Source organism: Megachile rotundata, chromosome 4, assembly GCF_050947335.1.
Source record: "Megachile rotundata isolate GNS110a chromosome 4, iyMegRotu1, whole genome shotgun sequence".
Classification (NCBI taxonomy): Eukaryota; Metazoa; Arthropoda; class Insecta; order Hymenoptera; family Megachilidae; genus Megachile; species Megachile rotundata.
Window position 1 is genome coordinate 7142297 of NC_134986.1, and position 25978 is coordinate 7168274.

A 25978-nucleotide genomic window follows, 5' to 3' on the forward strand; every position below is an offset into this window, starting at 1 on the left:
GATACGTTTGCCCGTCATTCTTGCACACATTACTATAGTATCGATTATGTGTAACGTGCTGCATCGTGTGCGGAACGTAACTCTTTCAAACGTTACCGTAAACGTTCGTTTCACGTGACTGACAGGGATACCGGGTATCTTTACTCATTTCTATGAAACTTTATGGTGTTTATAGAGGGATCTGGGACAAACGTTTTAAGGGGGTAAAGAACTTAGGAGTTATATAGAAATCTCTGTTATGTATGAGTCATAAGATACAGCGTTGAGCATTCTTTTTTACAGAGAAAGAAGATCCTATCTATTCCCTAGTGACTATTACAGTTGTCATGCATTGTGTCTAGTTTGCACGAGTGATGCAGTTTCATTATTTGGAAGTTTTTGAAATTTGACTAAATTAAAAATAAATGGATTTAAATGATAAAGTTCTGTACCAGGCTGGGCTAGATTAGTTTTATCGTTCAAGTCTATTAGATAAGACTGAGATAAAGTTACATTAGGTTAAAGATATGTTAAGGTTAGGTTAAGATAGGTTAGGTTTATGTTTAATTTGTGTTAGGTTAGATTACAATTAAGTTAGCATTTATTGCATTAAAGTTTGATTAAATTAGGTATTAAGATATATTAATTTAGGAGTAGATTAATATAGTGCTAGACTAGGGTTGTGTTAGCGCAATGCTATATTAACTTAGGGTTAAGTCAATTAAACGTTAGGTAAGGTCTGGTTTATATTAGGTTATTGCTGGTCCAACTTAGGTTAGGTTGCGTCATTGAAATCTATTTACTCTTGTATAAACACTAAATATAATCTATCTCAGTTTCAAAGAAGAATAATAAAATTACATTGCACATTTTACAACAATCACTTATTCTCCTTAATGATATCTTAATTGTAGTATCCATACTTATGGTAACAGAAGTTCCACCCCTAAATCCTGAACTTTTCCTAGATTTTCCTAGAATTACAAGTGGTGCAAAATTCCTCCATTTCCTTTAACCAAAAAAATAAGTTAATATCAATTAATATCCTATGTAATAATTCCTCGTTACATTTTCTAAGCGAAAAATTCCTCGAAGGCGTACTAATTATAAAGGTTAGGTTTTCATTGTCTGTAGCATATTATTGCCCGTCCTTTTACGGTCATGCGTTATACATTTGCGCTTATGTGAAATATGATTTCGTAAAAACTCGGCACGAGATTGTTGTTGGTTCTCAAGTAAACAAAAGCAACTTTCGCCTGCGCAGGTCGCTCGTGCGGTGCTAACGTTGAACTAACCGATGCAACTCGTAAAAACCAATGACGTTACGCGCTCGTTGAAGAGAATATCTTTGGTATTTCTGTAAAGCCAGTTTCTTCGATAAGATGTTCCGCTGGTAGCATCGCATTATGCGTACAATCTCGCGTAATCTAGAATAGCACGTTAGGTCGTTTCCTCCATTGCTGTGCTTCTTCCTTGTTTAACCGCTAACATTTTTCTTTGCCCAGTTTCTCGTGCAAGAATAAACCGATCCTGTAATGGTATCGAAATACAATATTCTTTTTTTTTAAATATATCAAATATTTACAACAATAAGAATTCCGGCGAGTATTGAATTTTTCTATTAATAGTTTACTACACGAAACGAAGGTTATTAATACTATCGTTCACATAGTACCTAACGTATAAAAGGAAACGCGTAAGGAGATAGGTGATCGTGTGCATGCCAAACAGCCGAGGAATTCGACTTGTGTTTCCACGTATTCTATCATCGGTGCCAATCAATGAGACATTGGGCAGATCGCCATGGGTTATGAAATAATTCCGAAATTCGGCTAGCGTTGAGCTTCGGTGTAATTCGTACTCCCTGCAACTTAACCTCTCTTATGTGAACGACTTCCGGTTGTCTTCGAGTACTTGAGAAACCAATCGTGATCGGGATCTGTGATATTCGCTTCCGGGCAGTGATAGCCTGTCGATTCGAAAGTTTCTCATTTTTTAATTTCCAAGTTACTACTTAAATTTATAAATTCATTTCAGAATTTTCAATTTCAATTTTTATTTAAATTTGCAGTTTCTAAATTTCTTAATGTGTTAATTTTTTTATTTGGTACTTGTAGTATTCTGGCGGGTAAATTTTCAAATTTAGATTGGAAAGTTTGAGAATTTGACATTTAGAAATTTGGCAATTTTTAGAGTTTGAAGAGTTGATAAACTAATAATTTGGAAATTAAGGATTTATAAATTTGGTGATCTAGGGATTTGCAAATGTATAATTTGCAGATTTAATAATTTAGTAATTTGGGGATTTGGAAATTTATAACCTAGTAATATGGAAATTTGGTGATCTAGGGATTTAGAAATTTGATAATCTACAGATTTAGTAATTTGGTGCTAGGGATTTGAAAATGTATAATTTGGTGGTTTGATAATTTAATAATCTAGCAATTTGGAAATTTACTAACCTAGAAATTTCCAAATTTGAAAATTATGAATCTGGCAATTTGAAGATTTGCGAATTTAGGAATTTAGCAATTTAAAAATTAGAAATATGAAAACTAAACGTTAGAAACTCGTTTCCACAAAATTGATGACAATCGATGGAACGTTCTAAGCACTATACTGATTCAAAGAAAAGCTACATTGAACCTAAGTGTACTTACATTACAACGTCGTCATTCGTGACGGTTCTTTCGTACATATGTACTGCTATATATGCAAGTGTCTCTCAGGTATATGTAATCGCGAGACTGCAACCTACTACTCTTTTAATAGACGACGGAATAGGTCTATAGACACACGCTAGACGTCGTCCACGGTCAATGCTTGGCACATGGCGACTCCGCGACCGAACGTTGAATGAAATATTTTCGGAAGCGTATCCGGTTGCGTTACGTGCATCCGACAATCAAACGCATTCAATATCGATTCTAACGCTAGTAAATTCAACAAGGAGTCGAACTTCAAATGTAGTTTCCTGTTTTCATTCCCGAGTTTTCATTTTAACCCTTTCTCCAATCACGTGGGAAGAGAAAGATGGTTACCTAGCGACATTCTTTACTTTTTTCAGATTTTTAAGACTTCTACATCCCAAATTTACTAAATTATTTCATTTCTAAATTAAAGATTTTTAATTTTTCATGTATACATTTTTACTTTTTTATACATTTTTATTTTTTCATATATATAAAATTTTATTTCTTCATATGTTAGCAAACTACAGAATTCTAAATGGCTCAATTTCCAAAAATTTTGAATATTTAAATCCTGAGTTCTTAAATGTATAAATTTCCAAATTACCATATTTATGAATAACAAATTTTGAGATTGTTAAATCGACTAACGATAAGTCGTTCTTTCAAGCAATCTTTTCCTCTCGACACTGACTGAGGTCGGTGGAAACTATTTTACCACATTGTCGAAATCTATATTAATGCGAACCTCGGTGCTTTCCATTTTATGCGCAATGTCACCCAGCTGTCTTTGAATAATACATGATGAAAAAAAAGAAATCGAAGAATTCTTACTCGGTATCGAACAGAGATAAATCATTCGCGTATGGCGGTGATCTTATCTATTCGAAGAAATAGAACGTTGTACCCTCTGTACAAGATTAACATTCAAAAGAAATTCTAACAAGTTCAAGATTTCTAATGTACTAATTAACTGTTAATTCAGTTACATTGAAAGTTTGCAATATACAGTAGTTTGTACCAGAGATTCACATTAATTTTTTTATTATTTAATTTATTTTAATTTTTTGTTATTTAATTCATTTTTTTTAATTTATTTTCATTTATTTAAATTTATTCTTAATGAAATTTTTTTAAAAACTTCTTTTAGTTTGTTAACAAATTGTTTGGGAATTTAGAAATTATGTTTGCAAAATTAAAAAATTTTTGGATTTGGTAATTTGATAGTCGAAAGACTTAAACATACGAAAATTTAGAAATTTTTTGAACAGCAGCCAAAAAAACTTCTTGCTGGTAATAACAGTAACCAAAATAAAAATCTGATCATCGATAATGGTCACTGTTAACTGAAATACACTTTCGGTCATTTATATCGGTTAATCGGGATAAAATCTCCGACATTAATAACTATTATTCGTAACCAGTATTAATTTCTGTCATAATGGTTACTGATATTAAACAAATTTTCATTTATTATGATTATTCGTAACCAAAATTAATTTCTGTCATCAATACTTGTTATGGATATTAACAAATTGTTATTCATTATGGTTATTTGTTAAATTAATTTCTGTCATCGACAATGGTTATTAATTCTGAAAAATGCTCTGTCATTGGTAATAGTTATTTATAGTCAACATCGTGGTAATTAAGGAGGTACAAACTTAACTGTTAGTGATGACCTTGTAATATATTGTCAAGGTCAACATTTTGAACAACTTTGCTTATGTATATAATCATTTTTTAGTTTCTAAGACATACGTAAAAATTTTAGTTAAGTGTTCAATTTAGTTTAATTAAAATAATATATAGTTTACACAACATAATATATTTTAGTATTATTTAATCACTGTACATAATATATTTTATTGGTATTTATTTATTATATATAATGGTACTACTAGTTATCTACATAAAATGTTTTATCACTATTTATTCATTATTATATTGTATATATGTATGTATGTATGTACATATGTATGATGAATAAATAGTGTGTGTATGTATATCGGTTAAATATGTAGTATAATACACCCAAGTATACTATATTTTAACATACATCATTTGAAGCTGATATCAAGTGTCAATAACAGAAAATTAAAATACAGTATACCTGTATATATCAAACCACAGTCCTCAAAACCAAATCTTGCGTCAAAATGTAAATATAATGGAACTTTTCCTCGAATATCTCTGAAACCAAGACGTTTATCTGTACCGGGAAAAGTCAAACTCAGAGACGTTTCCTCCGACAGTATCTCAAGGTTAGAGAAGCGTTTCCTCTGCAATCAAAGTTATTTTATTAGAGACAATGTAGCACCATAACCTTTAAAACTCCAACAGTTACGACGTCTGGTTCGAGCACGAAGAGTCGATTGAGGTGCGTCGCTGTATACTCTATCGAGTGATCAAACAAATTACATTATGTGGAATTGCAAGCTCAAAGGCCCGTCTATTAACCACCGTCTGTGGGCTGCATTGGTATATTAAACGTACGTGCATACGAACGAGATACGCGTGACGCAAATACATAGAGACTTTCGATTGATTCTGCGTGTAATAATAGCACAACGGGGTGGTGCTGCCGGGCAGTCTGGTAGTGCGCAACTGATTACGGGTGGTACACGGTATTACTCTAACAAGAAGAAATACCCAAGTGTCCTGACTTTCTTGGAGCTTTTAATGAGATTCTTCGCGGTGATCGTCTTATCATGTGTATCCACGGAATGGTCACGTGTAGACTAACCTTGGGTAAGGGAAAGCATGGGAGGAGGTGGTTGTAGGTTAGACTCTCCCTAAGCTCTATCTGGGCTCTCCCGGCGACTCTTATGGACAGCTCGGAGGATCGATATGTATTGTCAATATTTCAAGGTTCTCGGGTTATTGATACTGCTGATATATTTACTGTGTTAAGCGTCGGAGAAATGTGAGGGGTTTAGTAGAATTTTGGGATTTTTGATATTTTATGCATTGAGAATTTGGAGGTTTGGTAGTTTTGATATTTGGATATTTCATTTTGTGAGTTTGGAAATTTGCTGGATTGAGAATTTAGAGGTTTGGTAGTTTTGATATTTGCATATTTAATTTTGTGAGTTTGGAAATTTGGTGGATTGAGAATTTGGAGGTTTGGTAGTTTTGATATTTGCATATTTAATTTTGTGAGTTTGGAAATTTGGTGGATTGAGAATTTGGAGGCTTGGTAGTTTTGATATTTGGATATTTAATTTTGTGAGTTTGGAAATTTGGTGGTTTGAGATTTTTGGAGGTTTAGTAGTCTACATTTGAATATTTAATTTTGTGAGTTTGAACGTTTGGTAATTTGGAAATTTAAGTATTTTAATTTTGTGAATTTGGTAGCTTAACAATCTAGGTATTTTAATTTTGTGAATTTGGAGATTTGGTAGCTTAACAATCTAGGTATTTTCATTTTATGGATTTGGAGATTTGATAGCCTAATAATCCAGGTATTTTAATTTGGAAGTTTAGAAATTTTTGAACTTTGTATTTGAAAGTTTAGAAGTCTAGAAATTTGACAATATACATATTTACATTTTTGCAAATTTGTAATCAGAATATATCATTATTATATTGATAATACATAATTGAACACCAGAATCTATTACTGTACATCCATCAGTATACATACTACAGTACACATCCATCTCCTAAAGTGTATTAGTGCTTCCATTATCCTAAGTTCTCCTAAGCTCTCCCTAGGTTATCCCTAAATTCTCCACAATTCTCTCAGCAAATGTCCCCAAACATTTCTTAATTTCTCATCTACTTAAAAACCGAAAGCAAACGATAGAATACAAGAATAGTAGCGAACTTTTCCCAGAAAAAAAGACAGATATAAGGAAGGTCATCACTTGACTCACAATCATTACTGGAAAGATAAGCCTCCTAAATTACCCGAAAAATAATTCTCCTAGGTTGAATGTGAAAGGTCGGAGATAGAAACGCGAAATCAATCGAAGCAAACTTATTATTAGCGGGAGATCGATAAGGAATAATCTGCATATCGGGCTACCGTGGTTTTTCTTCGATAACACGCGATACGTGAGAAAGAGAGAAAGAGAGCACCTATTTTAAACTGATATGCCGGTAAATATCAGTGGCAGCGTGCTCGATCACGATTATCTTAGAATTCGATTTTTTTTTCTTGTTATGTCATTGAGTCATGAGACTGAGCAATAGCCAGAACGTCTGTATGTATCGCTGTTGGAACGATGATTAATCATTTGATTTATGAAAGGAATTTCAAAACTGATCACCGTAAAGATTCAATGAATTTTTTAAAAATGATTTTATTACAGAAATTTATTGAGTGACATGTTGTATCAGTTTATAGATAAATCTCGAAGACAATAATTATGCAAATATTTCGTAAATATTCTCGATACAAAATGGCGATCGCAGCACGTGGGATTGTTATGTATTTAATTTCGCAGTATGACAATTTCATGACATAAAAGTATCTCCAAATGGCTCTTATGCTACACTGATTTAAAGCTTCAAGCCCGAAGAAAATTACTGTGTAAATACTTCGTTAACATTCTTCATAGAAAATGGCCGACTGTTATTTGTAGAGGATGAGGTTGTTATACGCTAAATTTCGCAACGCGAATAGTCCGAGGGAATTTCATGACATAAAAGTATCCCGAAATGGTGTCTAGACTACTTAGATTCGTAGCTTAAAGTTCAAGAAAAATGACCGTATAAATGCTTCGTTAACTTCCGTAATACAAAATGGCCGATTGCCAGTCGAATCGTCCAACCAAAATTTCGCAAGCCGAAAAGTCCGGGACAAATTCATGACATAAAAGTATCGCAAAATGGCACTCATGCTACGTCAATTTGAAGATGAAAGCTCGACGAAAATGACTATACAAATGCCCCATTAATATTCTCGATACAAAACGACCGATGGCCGATTAGAGCAAACAATGACTCACGGTAAAATTCGTATATTCCCTATGAATCTTAATCGAGACATTCTTCACGAAAGACATCCAATAATTCGTTACAACTTTGACAAATTAAAAACAATATATTACCGCGTAAGACGGACAATTCTCAAAGCGGTTTTTGACGGATAGACGTTATTTTTAACGAAGTAACAGCCGTCGAAAGTTTCCTTCTACGCGGCATCGATCATTCATTTCTTCCCGCAACGAGCCAATAACTTTTCTCGGACATTCATAGGTTGCGAAAGATCTATCGATCTTGTTAGCGGCTGATGATGCATCGGAAACGCGATTCGCGCGTTTATTTGCAGATTTTCATTCAGTCAAACGCCGTCGTGTAACTGTAACTTATTGACGTCCTTCGTAACGCTACTACTCGTTTTTCCATTCGTCGTGGATAACAGAGACCAGTTTATCGATTAGCTATTACAGTTCACAAAGAAGACGAGGAGAAAAAAAACTGAAGAAACGACATTACGTGGCGTGTCGTTACCGCGGTACATCTGTATAAGGAGATTTATTATGTAATCCGTTCTTGGGAACGTACGACCGATTCTGTAATCGTGTGCTTCTTATCGACCACGATCCAGCCTTGATTGTGTCACTGCGCCAGACGTTATTTTAAATACGACACATCGATTTATTTCCGACCCTAAAATGCAGCCGAATCGGTAATGGTAATGAGAACTCCGCGCAATTTCAACCAATGATTTATGCTTTTTAATCGTCTCGATGGGGTCTCTGGCGACCCGGACAAAATTCTGATTAAATGCATAAATTATTATATGAAGATATATAGCTGTGTTGACAAATTTTGTCGATTATGAACGTCTACAAATCTAACTCATGTAAAGGAGTTTACGAATTCATTGTTCTTTCGATATGGAAATTATTTTTGAACGAAATAATTGATGATGACCGAATTAATCGATGATCATTTATAAATAGGACACCTTTCGAACATGGATTCATAGGAACATTTTTAGGAATTATTATACAGTATGTTAATTAATTTTTCAATGTGTAAGAATTATTGATATATAGAAGAATTATTATTGGTTATAGGAGATTTATTATTGGTCGAAATCTTCACTTAAAATTTTAAATCGATCAAAATCTTCACTTAACATTAAAATTTTGAAAGTCCACAATTCCGAAGTCTGAGAACTCACAGTACAGAACTTAAAAAAATTTGGACTTCATTATTTTTTAGGCTTGGAACTCTAAATTTTATTTCATTCCAAACTGATTAATTATTAACCAAGTTCCAATAATCACAGACGACTGCATCTAAAAAGTTACCATTGACTGCATCTAAAAAAGTCACATCTTTCATAAAAAAGTCTTGCTCCAAGATTTATAAAATCAAACCAAAATATAATATATAACTACAACTTGGTAGATTTGTTATTCGAGTTTTAGAAATGTGCTTTCCATTGTTTATAATACTTTGTAACAGTAGTTTTAAGAAGAATGATCTTCTGATTCGGTTCTACGACCGACACAATCCTCTCCGGTGTGATTTGTTGCTTCTTTGGCTGTCGAGTAAATGAACGTACGTCATATGCGTGGTCAGTATTCAATGAACGTAGGTCGTCGACGACGATTACTCATTCGAAAGTATTATCATTATTTGCCTGGCTACACTGGCTAAATTGTCAATTTCGTTGGTGTACATTACCGTTCATAACTATTAGAACACTTAGGTATCGAATGTTGGACACGTGTTTTCATGAAAAACGACTAAAGATGTTAATATATAAAACGGAACGAATTTCTACATATGATATTAATTTTATTTGAAGGAATTCGAAGGTTAGGTTGGTTTTCTAGGTTGAATTGCATGTTGATTTTTTGTATCGCATAGTGCGTTTTAAGATGAAATCAGACATATACACGCATATATTTTTGGAACTAGTTTTTGAGATACTGCGTTTGCAAAATGATTTATTCGACGGTCAACGGGAGAAACGGAAGTATTGATGGAGGTCCTGAAAAGTCACGTGACCGCCTCTTAAAATGTGGCCTGTAACAAAGTGAATTTAATTTTTGTATTTTGGAAGAAACACTTGTTCGAATACGCGTTATTGTCAAATCTTTTAAATTTCAAAATTTCCACAAATTTTCTAATTTTTTAAATTGTCAAATTTTCAAAAACCCAATTTTCTAATTACCAATTACCAAATTGCTAGTTCGAAAATTCCTAAATTTCTAATTCCCCAATTCCAAAATTTCTAGATTCAAAATTACCAAATTTCAAATTATAGAATTCCTAAATTTTTAATTTTGAAAATTCCCCAATTTCTAGTTCCTCAATTTCTAAATTCCTAGTCCAAAAATCCCCAAATTTCTAATTCACTAATTCGCATTTCCCTAGTACAAAAATCCCCAAATTTCTAATTCCCCAAATCCCAAATCTGTAATTCTTATTTCCCCAATTTTCAAATCTTTAGTTCCAAATTCCCCAATACACAAATTTCTAATTTCAAAATCCTCAAATTTCTAATTCCTCAATTCTCAAATCTTTAATTCCTTAATTCACCAAATTTCTAACTCCCCAATTCTCAAATCTTTAATTCCTTAATTCACCAAATTTCTAATTCCCCAATTCTCAAATCTTTAATTTCTTAATTCACCAAATTTCTAATTCCCCAATTCTCAAATCTTTAATTTCTTAATTCACCAAATTTCTAATTCCCCAATTCTCAAATCTTTAATTTCTTAATTCACCAAATTTCTAATTCCCCAATTCTCAAATCTTTAATTCCTTAATTCACCAAATTTCTAATTCCCCAATTCTCAAATCTTTAATTCCCTAATTCACCAAATTTCTAATTCCCCAATTCTCAAATCTTTAATTCCTTAATTCACCAAATTTCTAATTCCCCAATTCTCAAATCTTTAATTCCCTAATTCACCAAATTTCTAACTCCCCAATTCTCAAATCTTTAATTCCCTAATTCACCAAATTTCTAATTCCCCAATTCCCCAAATTTTCAGTTCCCCAATTCCCAAATTCCTAGTCCAAAGTCCCCAAATTCCTAGTTCCCCAAATCCTAAATTCCCAAATTTTTTTATTCCCCAATTCTGAAGTCTCTAATTCCAAATTCCCCAACACCCAAATATCTAGTTCCAAAATTCCCAAATTCCTAGATTTCCAAATACTAATCTCACTCCCTTCAGTCTCAAATACTCCCACTTTCAAAATAACCTCCGCATCTCATTCACTAAACAATAACACAGAATCCCCATCTGATTAAAAACTCTACACTTTCCTTTCCTTCATCTCCCAGCCCATAATATCTCAAAATGATAACAGTGTCGTAACAAAGTGTACGCCTTCTGTTTCCTACTCACGAACCATCCGAATAAAAAAATCATTATCCATCCGATTCCCAGCGAATACTATTTATAGGTTTTTTACGTAAAAGGATAAAATGGTGTTTCTATCAAAGCACCCATGCACGTACAAACATACGCGGACCAGTTGTGGCGGTAGAATGAATGTCTAGAGGTGTGCACGTGACCCGAGACCAGCCAATAGGCCGTGGCCCATTCAACATCGCTTCAACTGCAGTATCGTATCTACCCGCGCATTGTATTCCGAACTTAAAGATAAATCTGATAGTCGATCACGCGTCTTTTCAATTCAATTTATTTCTCGTTCCTTTTTTTTTCTCGCATGAAATTCATGGAACGTCGCGTCATAGATCTCACCCCTACCATTTTCTCTTTATCGATTCGCATATTGCGCCAACACGGTGAGAAATCTTTCGTGCACGTTTAATCATAGCTGCTCGCCTCGAATTCAATTCATTCTGGGTCGGAATTTTGCTCCTCGTGAATGTGCATGGGAGATCAGTAACGGGTGTTTATCGTGCAACTTTTGACTCGGATCTTCAACTTAGATTCTTCAGTTTTTCTTGCGGAGGAATTCTTTCTTGACGATTTCTGGCTGATTTACCGTTTCTTCCGTGTGACCTTCCGGGGTCTTCTGGGATCTTTCTAGGTTCTGGGGAATTTTATTGTGGATTGGTATCAAGCTAATTGAAAATAGTCAGTGGAATTTTTATTTGTATTATTCAGTATAGGTGGTTGGGAGATTGGAAATTTTTATTAGCTAGGGATTTGAAAATAGGGAAATTTGGGTATAGGGAAATTTGCAAATTTGGGGATTTCAAAATTTGAGAATTTGGGGATTTCAAAATTTGAGAATTTTGGGATTTCAAAATTTGAGAATTTGGGGATTTCGAAATTTCAGAATTTGGAAATTTCAAAATTTCCGAATTTGGGGATTTCGAAATTTCAGAATTTGGAAATTTCAAAATTTCCGAATTTGGGAATTTCAAAATTTCAGAATTTGGTAATTTGGAAATTTCAGAATTTGGTAATTTCGAAATTTGGGAATTTTGGAATTTCAAAATTTCAGAATTTGGGGATTTCGAAATTTGGGAATTTTGGAATTTCAAAATTTCAGAATTTGGGAATTTCAAAATTTCAGAATTTGGGAATTTCAAAATTTCAGAATTTGGTAATTTCGAAATTTCAGAATTTGGAAATTTCAGAATTTGGTAATTTCGAAATTTGGGAATTTTGGAATTTCAAAATTTAAGAATTTGGGGATTTCAAAATTTGAGAATTTGGAAATTTCAAAATTTGAGAATTTGGAAATTTCAAAATTTGAGAATTTGAAAATTCCCAAATTTGGAGAATTGAAAATTCCAAAGATATTCCCATGTTTCCCTGTGTATACCTATTTTTCCCATGACCTTATATCTCCGTAGATTCCACTCTTCCTAGACTCTAATCTCCCTAGATTCTCCATAGCTCTTCCAATATACCATCAAACCTTAACCAATAAACACGCAGATCGCACATGTCAGTCCACACATCGAAGGGTGAAATTGATGAGCAGTACAAGAACTATGAACTTGTTCGTTTCCTTCTGTTGCCTACATGGAATTTTTGAGAAACCTTTCTCATGTTCTACGGGGGGTCGAACCAGGGATATAGAGCTATCCACGTGAAGTCCCATAACGAGGTTACGCCATTCATCGACAACGCACGAAAGTCTATGAAGGGAAGTGCAGAAGGGGAGTCGAGTCACTACAAGGTACTCCGCAGTACCTCATTGATGAAGTCTCCATAGAACATATTTTACCAGTGACAGAGAATTCGAGTGGAATTCATATAACCGTTAACCGTTTTAAATGACCTTCGGAATGATGGACTTCTAAATCCTTTGAATTACTGCAATGATCATAAGAGAGCTTACACGAGCTTATTGATAGTCTTTAAAAGTCTTCTTTACATATGATCTTATTACTTATGAAGTAATGATACTGTGATTCGATGAGGAAATTGTTAACAGTTCAATAAATGAAGAATTCAGAGGAAAGTGTGTTTAATTCTCGGCAATGTACACGTACAGAAAATGTTTCTACGCCAATGAGATTCATGCACAGGAATATGTAAATGTGTTCGTGTACGCATGCACCGAGTCTCTCTTTCTCTCTTTCCGTTTCTTACGCTGTAGCTGCATGCTTATGTATGGATTGCGCGCAGGGATGTATCTAGGGACCACTTGTTCGACAATTAAAATGTATCTACACGGTGATGGCAATTTAGGATCGCTTTGAAGAAGGTTATTTGTTAGGGGAGGAACGTTTAACCCTTTGTATTCGAGGCAGATTCAATCTGAAAATATTTTGGGGCTAAAATTTTTAAATTTACACATTTCTGTGTTAACAAGTTTTTAAACTGGGTTTATTACTAAATTTTTCAATTTTTTGTTGCTATAATTTTGGAATTTTCATATGGAGATATTCTCCAACTTTTTGACTTCATAAATTATGCCACCTTTTCACATTTTTGAGTTTCAAAATTTATTATCTTTCTAAAATTTTCAAGTCTACAGATTGGCAGATTCCCCATTTTATAAATTCCCAAATCCTTAAATTCCCCATTTGATAAATTCCTAAATCTTCAAATTCCACATTTTATAAATTCCCAAATCCCCAAATTCTCTATTTGATAAATTCCTAAATTCCCAAATTTCCCACTTTATAAATTTCTAAATCCCCAAATTCCCCCTTTCATAAATTCCCAAATCCCCAAATTCCCCATTTGATAAATTCCTAAATCCCCAAATTCCCCACTTTTTAAATTCCAAAATCCTCAAGTTCCCCATTTCACAAATTTCTGTGTCCAAATTTTCAAACTCCATATCTTCCAAAATTCTCTGACCTCTCTTTAGAATTTCCCTAGACTTACCCCAAATGTTTCTAGAATCTCAAATCCCTCACTACTTTGAAGTTTCCCTAGAATCTCTCCAGACTTAGTCCTCCCAAATTCTCCCTTCCTCTCACACTTTTAACTCCTTTTAAATTTACCGCTGATAACGCTAATAAGCTCTAAGATCTAGCGAACCCTAAACAGGAGCAATAAAAGAGCGGTAAATTTGAAACAGTGGAAAGTATTGAGAAGTGAGGGAGATCCTAGAGAAAATCTAGATAGTCTCTAATTTATTAATTACTCATTGTGGAACAAATAGTGAACCAAATCGATTATTGACACGTGCGATGTTTCTCCTTTCCCCTACATCGCGTTTCCCCTAGCATGCCCGGCAGTATACGCACGTGCAAGTGTGCGTGACGCATGAACCTTTCTTGTACAAACGCTTACGCACGGGATACGAGAGAGACTACTGTTACGGCCAGATGTCTACTACGTTCACGAGTCATGCGTAGATTTTAATGTATGGTCATGACACCCGAGAGAAAACGATAATTTTTGATTGACGGGATGATCAATTGAGTTGGGAACGTCTAAAATTGGCACGAATAGTGTACATTTTAATACTCGCCGTTCCTATTATTCGAAGGCTTTGAACGATGAATAATGATGTTGACTTAGAAGTTGCTACGTCTAGGTAAGCAGATGATCATCTCTCGCAAGCAGTTCGAGTATCTTGAACAAATATTAGTAGTTTACAAATAGTATGCAAATGCAGCAGCCGGTAGAATTATAATTATCGCGTTTCGCGATCGTTTTAATCGTAACGAAACAAACAGCGTTACGATTCTTCTTTTTTAGTCTACGCACATTGACAACGGACAACAAACCGTGAATCATTAAAACGAACAATATGTTCTTCGATGTATTAATAGGCCTGCGTAACGGTCACTTTCTATGGAATACACCGTAATTTTTCTTTTTTATAAAATACTTTTTTAGTCCTTGCACGTATTGATCACGTGCACTTCAAACTTTATCAAACTATCGATCATTATTTACCAAAGAATTATTATGTGCTGCGGCCGCTAAGAATAAACTTTATCGAAGAAATCTAGAAAATTACATTTTACAGGTCAGAAGGACGCGTGTGACAACTACTAATTTAAATAAAACTAAGATTTCGCACCTTTGAATGGTTATTGAAAATAAATAAGCATATCGTTATTTTCCTCTTGATTCGCTCTATAAACACGTGAAGTTATATTCAAAGCAGAACATTTTCTCAATCAGTTTCAGAGGCATGTCTCTAACGCAAAATTGTACTCATCAATTTTATAAAATAAAATTTAATTTGTATACATTTTAATTACACAAAATTTTAATAAGTAATAAACGTGTAATTTCGTCATTTATATAAGGACTTTTTAAGCTTATGTTAGGTCAAGTCAGTCTAAGATAGGTTAGGTTAACCGATTGCTTAGTATAGATTATAAGCTCAGGTCAAGTTAGGACTAGCTTATTGGATTAGGTTAGGTTAAGGCAGCTAAAGTTACTTAAATTAGGTTAGGTTCCATATTTTTGAGTCTGGTTTTAGCATTCAAATCCATTCCAGCAAACTTAAAATATAGTCAGATTTCAAATAATTAAATTCGAATGGTAAAATTACACAGTGCAGACTACGTTTATTAACTTTAACGATATCGATTGCGATATTATTAATAATTATCGATAACAGTAATTTTAACTATGTCCGCAAATTTCTTACTTTTCCTACCGAAAGGAAGGGGTTACCTAACATTTTTTTAACCTAATTTTCGAGTACCTTAGAAAGCGGTGATTCATCGCACGTTGGATAATTTAAAAACTTGTCTATCCAGAGATGATTCTAAGAAGAATGAACCGAAATTTTGTGATTGATTCTCCAGGGAAGAATTGTGACTCGGAGAGTACCTAGAGGATTCTGAGACCTATGGGAACTTTAAGGAAAGTCTAAGGTTCTAGGTAGAGTCCAAGTGAAAAGCTGCAGTCGTACAACGGAAGAAATCGATGAAATTTATTTGTTAACGAGCGAGAAATATAACGCGTCGAAAACGGAAGATGAAAGCACAGCCACACGCAGGAATTCCGTGAAACGCAACGCGGCGGTAAGAATGTGAGCCCACGGGTCCGCGGGGAGCGTGACGCCGCTCCTGAGGCTACAGTCCGTCGGCGTTGTAGCTGTTGCTGGTGTGCGTAGGTGTGCGCTCCGGGTTAGAGGCTTCTACACGTACTCTCGTACTCGTGGCCTCAGTGTGTCGAGAAGGTTTCGTACGGCAGGTTTGCCGGTGTGAGTAAGGTAGCTCGGTGTGTCCGTGAAGCAACGGCTGTCAGTGAGTCGGCGCGCGCGTCGAATCGTTCGGTGGTGTGTGTATACGTGTGTACGCGGTCGACAAGATATGAAGTAAAGGCGGCGGTGGTGGAGGAGGAGGAAAAGGTGGTGGTAGTAGTAGCGATGGTAGCAGTGACACAGTGGTGGTGGTGGTAGTGGTGGTGGTAGTAGTAGTAGTATAGTGGTAGGTGGTGTGCGCGTTGTCTGGTTGGTTATATGGCTCGACAAGTCGCAGGCAGTTCAGTTGAGCAACTGAGCCCGAGTCCATACGTGTGCATGTGACGAGGAAGAGAGATCGTGGTACGAGCGAGAAAGAAAAAGAGAGAACCGTGTGTAGGAAGCACGTATATAACTCGACAGGAAAGATGTCAATAATTCGATGGTACGGTGGTTCGATTTCGCGAAGTAAATAAGAAGAAGAATACGGTGGAGCGTGCATCGATGACTACGTCATGACCGTGTCGTGTGTATCGTAGTCGCCATCTCCTCCCGGTCCGGTCTACTGTGACGGATTTTCGTGACGCGAGTGCACGCGCATTCGCTCGAACGAACCAACGAAATTACAGCCAGTGGCAAGGGCAGCCACGAGCCCGGCTGATGTCGACGGTTCCCGGGAATTCGTGTCGGTTCTTACGTTCGTCGTCGATACCCGCGGTATAGGTGACACGGTGGAGTGGCGGTCTACGAGACCACGACAACACACGACCACACAGCAACGACGCATTCACAGCCCCGGTGTATACGCGTATATCTATCTGCTTGTGTGTGTACGCGTGCGCGTGTCAAGTCGTTCCGCGAGAACGTTCGTTCGTTCGTGTGCGTGCTATGTGTTCGCTTGCTCGCTCGCTTCCTTGTGGGAACGTAGTGTGCGTGCATGCACGTGCGCGGAGCCTCTTGCATTGTGTGTCAGTGACTCTCCGTGTGCTCACGGTGCAAGTAAGCGAGGTAGTTTCATCGCTGTCACGAGCATCCACTACCTGCCCTAGGAGTCTTACTATACGATGCCTATATCGTCTCTCGTCTATTTATACGACGACCATACACGACTCGTACTTACCTCTCCTCCCTCACCTTTTCTCGCTCGATCCTAATCCCTCTCTCTTTCTCTCTCGTTAACCCGTCTCGTCTCTCCCCACCTAGACGATCTCGTTCTTTCTTTCTTTTCGATTCGTCCTCTCACTCTTACGTTTAACTCTCTGCCGCCCCACCAGGTTTCCCCTTTCGTATCGGCTCCCTTTCTCCCGCCTCTCTCTCTCTCTTGCCCTACGTCTTTCTCTTCTTCTGTCTCTTCCCTCTTGCCTCGTGACGACATCCGCGAACGAGCAAGCGACTCGACTCGGCTCGACTCGAGCCGAGAGCAGCCGCCGCGCGCCTCGTCGTACTCCATCGTACACCCTCGTATTCAGTACTTACGTACACTTCGGGGCAACGTAGGCTTCCTTTGAATCGCTAGTAGAATAGGGGGAAGGACCTCCTTTCACTTATTTTAGATTTTCGGGGATCAAATTTGTACACTTCAAATTTTACAACTATTCCATTAACAAATTTTTAAAGTTTCAAGTTCTCTACTACTTGTAGAGATACTCCCATTTTCATATCTTTAAATCCACAGATTTTCAAATGTCAAAATTCTCAAATTTTTAAGTTTCCAAATTTACAAACTCAATCTTCCAATTTCCTCATTCTAAAGTTCTCAAATTTCTTCATGTTTAAGTTCACAGCTTTATAGGTCCTTAAATTGAAATATTTGCAAATTTTTTAACCTTATAACTTTTTATATTTTATTTCCTCAAGTTAATACTGAAATTTCAAAGAATCAGCGTTGTTTAAACCCAATGTTCAGATTTTCATATTTACAAATTTTTTTAGTTTCTACATTTCTCACTTTTAAACGTCATATTCTAGAGCTTTTAAGTTATCAATTTCCAAGTTCTAAATTGTCACGTTTGCAAATTCTCCAATCCCAATTCTTCCTAAGTTTCCAAATCCCTGGATTACAAAGTTTCTAGTTTAGATTTCTGAATCTCTAAATGCTGTCATTCTTAACAGTTTAACTTTTTAAATTCCCAACTGTCATTTTCCAAATTCCCAAATTTGTAAATTTGTAAATTTCCAAATTCCAAGATTCCGTAATTTTCAAATTCTAATATTTGCAAATTTACAATCAAGAAAGTTCTGAATTTTCAAGCATTCAAATCTCTGAAATTGCAATTAAAAAATGTGTAAATTAAAAATTTCGCAACGAAAGACGAAGAAGTTGTGGGGTCCCTATTCCTTACGCCGCCATTTTCCCTAGGGAAGCCTATGATGCTCGCGAGTGTACACGCGGAATGTGCTGGCAGGAATTTTCTCTCTGTCTCTCACAATGGATTTATCGTGTTAGTGAGTAACGGCCGAGCGGCGTGTGCGCGAGAGATAGTGTACGCGGTGAGTGGAAAGACGAACAGAAGACGCTGACCACCAGAAACGACGGCGCGGCCGCGGCGACGACGACACGACAACGATCAGGAAGACGACGGGAACAGAAAGAACGTGCGCGTCCGGCTTAACTCATGAGTCAAGATGGAGCTAGTAGACGCGGTATGTGAATTTCGCGGATTCGAGGCGATTTTTAGTAAGGATAGTGCGGCCAGTGTAACACGCCATGTAAAAACGAACGTCGCGGTCTCTCCTCGGGTTTGCGCGTTCTACGTGCCTCCTTCTCATTCCCGTGCTACCGTCGCGTTCCTCGTAATTCGTTTTCGTGTTTCTACCTTTTTTTTTCGAGCGTCTTAGGCTCTTCCATAACCTTTCGCGTTCCGTTTACGCCGTAGTATACGCGCACGTACGACGTTTAGTCTCGTTTCACGTGTGACACGAGGAGATCTCTACTTGAAAGTGTTTGGTGTTTCGTGATCGTTGAATGCGTTTACAGAACCTAAACCATAGTGCTCGTGCACACGTTACGTATCGGAGTTTTGCGCGGTACAATTGATCATGTTGCGGCGAAACTACCGCTTGAATGGAAAGTAACTCTCTCGGTGACTTGGGATAATAATTAAGCAAGATGGTTCTGTGCGCGCAAAAGACCCATAAACGCGACCAGCCGCCAAGGATTATCAGTTTCCTGTAATCCTTAATGGTGCCGAGCTGCCTAGTAAGTGTCTGTGCATTTTATTTGCTTTTAATTATAGCCTCTCTTTTCTTTCTCTGTTATGATTCGTTTTTTCAATTGTTTGTTCGGTTAATTTTATTGCGGTGAATCTTTGCATTTATCTTATTATTTGCCGTTACTACGATGAACCAAAGATCACGTTGATAGACATTCTTAATAAACACACGTTCGAGCGTACACAGAAGCCTGTTACACACGCACGTATGTAGATAAATTTAAAGCACTCGCTCGTTTCACGTAGTAAATAATGGATTTGTAATATTATTTCATTGGAATTAAATAACGAAGTCTTTGACGCTGGAATTTCATATTATGTAGTGTTTAATTGGCTGCTTCGAGTATCGGCGAGCGTTAGAGGGAACGTGTTACGATATTAGTCGTTACGACGATCGAGTATCGATATCTGCACGCGTTGCTGCACGCATCTATCAACGATGCGCTAATGTTCATTTTTTTAAATACGTTAATTGCTATACAAGACATATGATACATCGTACCTTCACCCCTGTTGAGTCATGTATCATTAAACTTTCATTATGCGTATCGTTCTGTATTGCTTTTTTTATAGTTTTCCTTAAAACAGGTTTTAATCGTTTTGGAGGTTAGATTAATGTACTACAAAATAACGCGTGCAGAGTAAATGTACATACGTAAGGCTTTTAATAATTTTATTGTCAAAGAATTTATTAGAAATTATGATAAAAGATTTATAGGAAATTTTCTACGATAAAAAGCATTCTCGTTTGATGTTAACGTGATGATACGGCACTGATGAAGCTAACCTATCGTTACGTCGTTCCTGTATTGTTCTAATTTGAGCGATACATATATTTTGGTTCTAAAGAGAACGAAAGTTCAAAGTTGATTCATACAATCGTTGATAAGATTACAATAATGCACACGTGCATCGGTTTCATTCTTCGTTAGAAAAAGCTTCGTTGAAATTCTTTCGATCGGTCGAGTTCGTTGATGCGGCGATACTCTGTATCGATAATAATTACTCTTTCGCATATTTTTCCCGTGTATCGATATCCACGATAACCGACTCGCGGTCGTAATTTTTAACTGTACATATGCATCATTCGTGAAGATTCGCAGCAAAATAAACGTTATCTTTCGAGGCTTCAAGATAACGGGCACGGTAATCGTGTTGCATCATTTTTACGATTATTATTGACACACAACCAGTAACAATCAATTGAAATTTTAATACAATTGCGTTGCTTTACACGAATTGCAAAATGCGCTTATCATTGGCATTAACTATAGAGGAATAAGATTAATACTAAATTATAACATCTTTATAAATATAAATAATAAATCTTTTCAAAAACATTTATCAATATATTAATATAAAAAAATAAGGTTAAATTTAGAACCGACAATGGGTGTTTCGATTAAAATTGAACTATATTAACTAGTGCGTAATGTTATTATTTTACCATATGGTTATTTTTTACCTGTGGACAGAGAATGAGGTTGGTTTCTTAGAATGCGTCTTAAAAACACGTGTTCCCTAATCGCGGTTTGCAGTTAAGGCCAATGGCATGCTCGTTGGTAAATTTTTTAGAAAAGCAACGTCAATATTACCGCAGGATAAGATATGAATATGAAATACAACTGCATTTAACCAGAGAAAATAAGGTTTTCAATTACAAATTGTACGCTCGTGTATTTACTCGCCTATTATTGTGGACTCTCGTTATATTGCCACGAATGAAGTTCTAATAACGGAAAATTCCAGGAGTTGGAAATATATTGAGTTCGCGTAAAGTTTTCTCCTTTGATATTGTAGCTGTCGATACATCGGGTAACGTTACTACAACACACGTTGTTATAACGTGTGGCGATATAACATGCGTCGTTATAACGCGTGGTGATATAACAAGCGATGATACATGTTATGATACAATACTTGATGTTATAGTGTGTGATAACTCAGTGTGTGACAACATAAAACGTGGCGATATAATGAGTGACACTATAACGGGTAGTAATACGATTAGTGGCAATATAACCGGAGGAAATATAATGGATAGCAATACAATGAGGGACGTTGTAATACGTAGCGATACAATGCATGGCAATATAACATGTGGTAATATAATACGCGGCAATATAGCACATAGTGATACAGTACATGGCGATATAATTCGAGGCGGTACAATGATTGACATTACAGCGCATGGTAATGTAATGCGTGACAATATAACACGTGGTGATATTAACGCGGCAATATAACACGTGGTAATATAACGCGCGGCAATATAACATGTAGTAATGTAACATATGGCGATATAATTCGAGGCGGTACAATAATTGACATTACAGCGCATGGTAATGTAATGCGTGACAATATAACACGTGGTGATATTAACGCGGCAATATAACACGTGGTAATATAACGCGCGGCAATATAACATGTAGTAATGTAACATATGGCGATATAATTCGAGGCAGTACAATAATTGACATTACAGCGCATGGTAATGTAATGCGTGACAATATAACACGTGGTGATATTAACGCGGCAATATAACACGTGGTAATATAACGCGCGGCAATATAACGCATAGTAATGCAACACGTGGCGATACAATGGTTGACATTACAGCGCATGTTAATGTAATGCGTGGCAATATAACACGTGGTGATATAATACGCGGCAATATAACACGTGGTAATATAATGCGCGGCAATATAACGCATAGTAATGCAACACGTGGCGATACAATGGTTGACATTACAGCGCATGTTAATGTAATGCGTGGCAATATAACCGGTGATATAATACGCGGCAATATAACACGTGGTAATATATTCCACCGCAATATAACAAATAGTGACGCAACAAATGGCGATATAATTCGAGGCGGTACAATGATTAACATTATAGCGCGTGGCAATATAACACGTGGTAATATAACAAGTAGTAATCTAACTCTTGGTAATATTCTCAGTTTCCATATCTCCAACTCTTCAAATCAGACATCTCGGTATGCAACAATAATGTAAAACGTCATTAGTATACATATCATACGTGCAAAGTTAGCAATATAACGAGTCTGGTATATTACCAAGTTGCTTTTCCATTGAAAGATTAATTCCCAAAAATTTAATAAATGAAACACAGCGATTCGTATTACATCTTCAACTATATTCCTTAAAATACTTTTTCCAAGAATGCCTTATCACAAACACGGGTAAAATAAGCACCAGAATCGTCTATGCAAAAGAAAAGCGGTGTCTCGATGTAGGTTGATAAGGGGGAGAAGAAATCGGTATCATCATTGCGTGGGTCACGATAAGACCTCGCTGTTTTAATGATTTTTGAAGCCGTCCGTGATACATATATATATTTATTATGTTATCTTCGTCTTTTAAACCGACATCATCTGGAACATCTGTTCGTAATATATTTATTTATAATATAACTTGATGTACGTTCGAGTTGCAGCTGGAACGTAAGTTGTATCGATTTTCCTTTTCTCTTCTGTTGCAAATAAATGTATCGATTAAAAAGAGAGAAAGAGAAAAAGGATATCACAGTTCACGAAGGTTCACGGTGTATAAACGAGGAGAATTCTAATCGGTTCTACGTTATCAGTGCACAGATAAACACACGAAATAGATGTTATTCCTTCCGGACTGTGAATCCTAAGTATCTGTAATCAATTATTCAATTAGTCGGAATAATTATCTCGCTGCTTACGTAACGAGCTAGATTAGTAATTAATAAGATCAAAGATCGTTATAAACTTGCGTTTTGCCTATTTGCGTTTAAAATGCGTTCATGTGAGCTGGAATATATTCCTCGTTTCATTCATCGTGGAATTTTTTGCTATTTATTAATAATTAGTAGGTTAACATTAGTTACTTCAATCGTTTAATTTCAAGTTTTTATCAAAAACGGTTTTGTGGATTTAAAGAATTTCTTGAGCGAAAATGTCTTTAGATATTACAATGATTTTATGATATAAAAGTATTAGAAAGTAGCACTTATAACGTATCAAATTAAAGTTTAAAGTTTAAGGAAAATGCCTATGTAAGTGGTTAAACGATGTTCTTAAAACAAAAAAGAATGAATCTTTGTTAAAGTTATATTTATGGCTATGCTCCAAAATGATTAATTTCAATGACCATCTAATTCGTATAAAAAATAGCGATCACTTATATACTTATTTTAAGTGGACCTTGAACTTTAATTTGATACGTCATAAGTGTTACTTGGCGATTCTTTTATGTCATGAAATTGTGTTTGACATCCTAAGTTCCGAAATTGAATTGGTGTCGCAATTTAGCTTTCTCTTCTAACATAAAAGATACTTACAGTTTTTACATTCATCTCCATCACTCTTTAATTACACGCACCACAAGTGCCATTATGCGATTTTCTGTCAAGAACTAGACTTCACACTAAATGATTGATACGCAACAAGTAAAGACCTTCCTTCTCAGTTTCCCCGTAAAAACGGTAATAAAATCTTGACAGTCATTTTCCGTACCGTAAGCTTGAATTTGATGTGTCACAAGTATCACTTCCCGATACTTTTATGTCACGAAATCGTGTCGGAGTTCTTACGCCTTGAAGCCCATTCTGTTTCATTACTTTTGCTGATAGATCTATTATTAAACAAATAAATGGTTAAAAACTTGTTACCGAACTAATTAATTAAGACCGACGTAACGCAAAGAAATTGTGATAGAAAATCTGAAGAGTCCTTGTCAGATGGCACGGAAAAGGCTTTTAACGTATTGTATTAATAGCTTCGTTATCGCGTGTAATACGTACACTTTTGTGCCTCGTATGCGCGCCATTTCTTTGTATTCAACGTTAGTTAATTCGATGCAGGATTTCTTAGCCGAGTTGGCCGTCGATGAAACCGCGCGATACGTTATCGTTGCGTTTCTTGCCAGAGACTCGTGTTAATGACTTTTCTTCTCGCGCAGCAGCGTCGTTGCATATTTCCAAGCAATATCGATAAGCCAACCCCCCAACTTATGTCACATTCTTTTTATCACGACCCGCCGTTTCCTTCGGCTGCTGCCTGACCCTGTTGCCTTTTGTAGTTTAACCGTCCACGACCTCTGGTGACATCGCAATAAATATTGAACTCCCGTAGTTGAAGACCTGCCCTACGCTTCCAACAATCGTGTCAGCCAGCACGCGCCTTTATTTGAACAACCATAGACTCGTTCTACCTTCTGCTTCGAGCAGTTTGCATATCCGTGTGAATCGGATCGGTTGTTTGCCGTACAGTCGATTTAAAAATAGTATTCGATAAGGAAACTGGTAAACGCTGATTATTGTCATAGAATTTCGAGGGTTTGATGATTCAGTTTGTTGTAATAGTTGCGGTCTGTGGTTTCTGGTAAATAGATTTACACTTACAGTTTATCGGTATTTTCATGCCGAAGAATAGAGATGGAAAGTTCAATATGTACACACGAAGCTGAGTCATTTTTTGTGTTATGGAATTCGAATATTATAGTAACTGGTTGCTTGTTGAAGCGAACCATTTTATGTGAAGCGTGTTAATGACCCGTAAGTAATTTTCCTCGAACTTCAGATTGATATGTCGTGTCATTTTACCATACTTCTCTGTCACGAAATCGCGCCAGACGTATTACGTTTTGGGTATTGCTTGCTGTAACTGGCAGCCATTTTGTATTGAGAGTCCTAATGAGCGATTAGGTTCATCATTTTTTGCGGACTTTAAGCATTAATTTGATATATCATAAGTGCTATTTTATGATATTTTTCTGTCATGAAATCGTTTTAGAACTCATACATTTCAAAGTTGATCAATTTATATGAAATAGTTTCATTTTTACTTATTTGTTATTATTGTCTTTCTATTAAAATATTTGTATTCACCTAGATATTTTGAATGTACTTTCAGCGCTAATTTGATGCATGTACTATTATGTGATACATGTCATGAAATTATCCTACCCTTCAAAATTGATTTAATAATATAACTAGCTTCGTTCTTTAATTTCTAACTTCACTAATACAATGAATATCACAGGCGCACGTGTACAGTAACTTTCAACAGACTTCAGCCTTTAATTCCGTATATTACAAGTATCATTTTGCAATACTTTTATGTCATGAAATTGTCTCAGAACTCTTGCCTTTTAGTCATTTAGTAACATACTACAATTAATAATCAGCCATTTTGTACGAAGACTATCGCACAGATATTTATACAGACATTTTCCTCAAACTTTAAGCTTTGATTTGATATAATATAAGTGTCATTTTGTGACACTTTTCTGTCATGAAATCGTCGCAGAACTCCCGTGACTTGCCAGTTAGCAACGCAGTAATAATATTGCTAGTTATAAATAGCAATCAGCCATTTTGTACTACGAATATCGATTAAATATTTATATAGTCATTTGTCTCGAGCTTTGAGCTATAATTTGATGTATCATAGGTATCATTTTGCGATACTTTTATGTCATAAAATTATACTTTAGAAAAATGCAAAAGGAAACTTTCTGACAACTTCTTTTGCAAACTATAATGCTGTTGTTATAAAGCGATAACTATTGTTTGTGTGACTCCGTATGGTGA

General features: G+C 35.9%; 1 protein-coding gene and 1 long non-coding RNA gene across 5 annotated transcripts in view; one reads left to right on the forward strand and one right to left on the reverse strand.

The window, feature by feature from the left end:
• Positions 1–11142: 11142 nt before the first annotated feature.
• Positions 11143–24719, reverse strand: LOC105663430 (uncharacterized). 2 transcript variants are annotated; one of them, XR_001096906.2, is made up of 4 exons: positions 24188–24719; positions 23726–24018; positions 14488–23236; positions 11143–11648 (listed from the first exon to the last, which is right to left on the reverse strand). It is a non-coding gene; the product is annotated as an uncharacterized LOC105663430 (long non-coding RNA). The 2 variants fall into 2 exon arrangements; XR_013037977.1 differs by lacking the exon at positions 11143–11648 and having other exon boundaries at positions 19372–23060; positions 24188–24702.
• cic (Putative transcription factor capicua) overlaps positions 19237–25978 on the forward strand; it is a 34192-nt gene continuing 27450 nt past the window's right edge. For all 3 annotated transcript variants that reach the window (XM_076531043.1, XM_076531044.1, XM_076531045.1), the window contains exon 1: positions 19237–19377. The gene's annotated coding sequence lies outside the window, so the exon portion shown is untranslated. The remainder of the gene's footprint in view (positions 19378–25978) is intronic.